Raw genomic sequence first — 3,188 nt, 5'->3', positions numbered from 1 at the left:
TGTATTGCACTTGTGTTATAGATTCCTTTTAGTAGTGAGAAAAGAAATCCAATAAAGTTATACATAGCGTATAATATAGTCAATCTTTCTAAGATGTAATATAGTCATCCTAGAAAGGCAAAAATTTCGTTTTTTAAGGTTACAAAACTGAAACTATTTATAGGTGAAATATCTTGTGGTCTACATTTTTCACCGTTTAAATATATGTAGTCTTTGATGTCTTTAAAGTATCCGCTGTAGTCGTCTTGTGTATAAATGTCTGAAAATCCTGCGGTTTCTGCAAGTTTTCTTAATTTTTGGTCTATTGATTGTCGTTGTATAGTGTCCATTTGTGTTAGTAGTTCTTGAAACTGTTGTGTTCTAATGTGATGTTGTATATCGGATTTAGAATATATTCCGATTGATTGTAAATCGATATTTGGATTGCGAGCAATAGCTCGAATTCTGTCTGGTGAAAACTTTTTTAGTGGCTGTAAGTAGGTAGTATTTTTCTTCATCAAGGTTTAATTGTACTACGTTGTGGCTGTTTTCTGATCGACATGGGACTGCGGTATCTCAAAAATTTGTTCGTCTTGAAAGTGTGTCAACAAAATTTGATTTGTTTTTGTAGAATATGGGGATTCTTTTGTAACAACGTTTTACTTCAAAACCATATAGTGGTGATTTTTTTTTGGTGCAAGTGTAAAACCATAAAATGTTTCCTTCATAGTCAAGGAAATTTGATCTGTTTCCTGATAACAAATATCCTTCGTAGGGTATTTTAGAACTGCTAATGCGAGTGATTGTAAAATTTGTGTTCTTTCTAATTCGCATAGTTGATGAAGTGTTTCTAATTCGGAAAGTGACATTTCTTGAAAAATTCTACTAATTGTATAGTCTAATTACATGTCTAAATGAATGTCATAATGTATTGCGCCAAAATAAGTACTATTCATTAGTGATAGTTCTTGTAAACGTGTGCTCTTACTGCCGTATAGTTCTAGTCTTCCACCAGGTTTTCTTGCGCTTTTGAGGTGGTTCACTGGGATGTATGATGTATCTTTGTTTATAGGGTGATGTGTTGCATAGGGATTATATTTTAATTTTTCAGCGGTCATATCGAAACCTTCGTCGTTTTTGACAAGTATCTCGGAATATTGTGTTTTGTAGAGTGGGTTTTTGTATTTACTTGCAAATTCTGTTTCGTTATAGATTTGAAAACTTGTCAATTTATTTTGTATATTAGTAATATTTCTGAATTTAGTACTTCCTCTTTCAGATGGGTTTACTTTTTCATATGGGATGGATTCAATAAAATATTTTTCATGAAAATTTATCATGCGAGCGTGTATTTTTGCTACTTGAAATGTGTACAAGTAACTTTGGGAAACCAAACAATTGTTGCTTGTGTTCTTGTTGTGGGATCAGAATGGCCTTGATCATTTTTGCAAGGTAATCTAATTCCTTGATAGATCATGGTGTTATCTTTTAAATCTCGTGTGAGTTTTAAAACCTCGTGTGAATTTTTTCAAGTAGTATTTTCCAATCGAAAAACATTATTTTTTGGTACTTTTTATTTTTTGTATCTGCTTTGCACATTGAAGGATTATTTATTCCAATGTGTGGTATCCAGTGTTTATCGTGAAAATCATAAGTTTGTCGTCCATGTGCGCCATTGTATGGGTATCTTTCGTCTAATTTAAAATATCCTTGATATCTTTCAAGTTCTGCTTGATAATCCTTCAATGTACAGAGTCGGCAAAAACTTGAAAGTTTACTATTTTTCTGTTTGAGTTCTTATTTCTTGTTAGGTTTAATCTGAGTAATTCGTTTTTACAGTCGTCGGGTTTTAGATGTAAAAGTCGTTCTATATTACTCTGGTAAAAGGATTCGTGATCAAGTCGGTTTTTATTTCCGTTGGTGTTGTTTATAACCTGTAAGTGTTGTTGCTCGGACTTTTGAGTATAATGTTGCGATTAGATTTGTGGTTTCTATAGCTTGTGGTTCTGATTCGCACTGTGTTACTTGGCTTATAGCATATTTGTGTAATGTTTTTTTTTCGTTTTCTTCACATTCATAGTGTGTTACTAGTAAATTCTGAGGTCCTGTGCGAGGAGATGGATTTGTATTTTGTTCGGAAAAAATTAGAAAAGGTTGTGTTGAAACGTAAATATCTTTAAAAAATACATGTGAATGATAATCCGGAGTATGGGTTATAAAATGTGATATATCCAATTGTGTTTTTGGTGTATCTATCGTATTTATATATAAATTCAGTTGTTATAAATGGGGGAGGTAGTGATTGAACTGTTATATCTGGTGGACTTAGGGGATAAGGGTTTTGAACAATATTATTGAGTCTGACTGTGATTTCAAACTTTAATTGAAGACTAGTTTGTTGAAGTATCTGAACGTTATGTTCTCGAATATCTTGATGGATATCTTGTCTATATTGTAGTCTATTGAACGCCCAACTGTGGAGTCAGTTACTTTCTTGATGTTGTCCAAATAGTGGGGGAGGTGCTACGAAAGTAATCCAATCTAAACTCAAAGGGATATTTGACGATGATTGTTCACGGTATCTAGCGTCGAGGTTATTCGGAAAATTTAAGGGAAAAAGTGTCGATGATATTTGACTTATAGAAGGTGTTGATGGAAGTGATAGTGTTTCTGGTAGGGATGATAATGTTGTATCAGAAGAAATATCTATCGGTTCGTTCACTAGATAGGGTTCACCTTGGGTATATGAGTGTGTTTCCCAATATGGTAGTCGTTCGGTGGTGTCAGGGGGTTAAAATGATTTTCACGAATTTGTTCTGATGTTGGTGTTGAACCTAGATAGTCTGATGGGATATTTGAGATGCTTTGTTATGAAGTAAGTGTAGGGGTATCTGGCAATGTACTGCTAGAGAGCTCTGAGGTAGTTGGTGTTGGTGATTGAGGTATTTTAAAATGAACTCTGGGAGTTTGAAAAATTCTATTTTGTCTTGGATGTATAAATTGTCTATTTATTTCAAGTGTATTTTGATTTTGACTAATGTGTCTTACTCGATTTAAGTCTTGTTGTAAGGTGGGGTATAAATTATTTGTTGGTTCACTCAAAGGTGCTTGTCGATGAACTGGTTCTAACGGTTCTGATAAGCGTGCGTGTCGCTCTTCAAAAGTGTATGGGTTTTTTTTGAAAAGAAATGCGTGTTGATGTTTGGGGG

This window comes from Symsagittifera roscoffensis, unplaced genomic scaffold (genome assembly GCF_963678635.1).
Source record: "Symsagittifera roscoffensis unplaced genomic scaffold, txSymRosc1.1 SCAFFOLD_248, whole genome shotgun sequence".
NCBI classification, from domain to species: Eukaryota; Metazoa; Xenacoelomorpha; order Acoela; family Convolutidae; genus Symsagittifera; species Symsagittifera roscoffensis.
Note: the sequence above shows the minus strand (reverse complement) of the source record.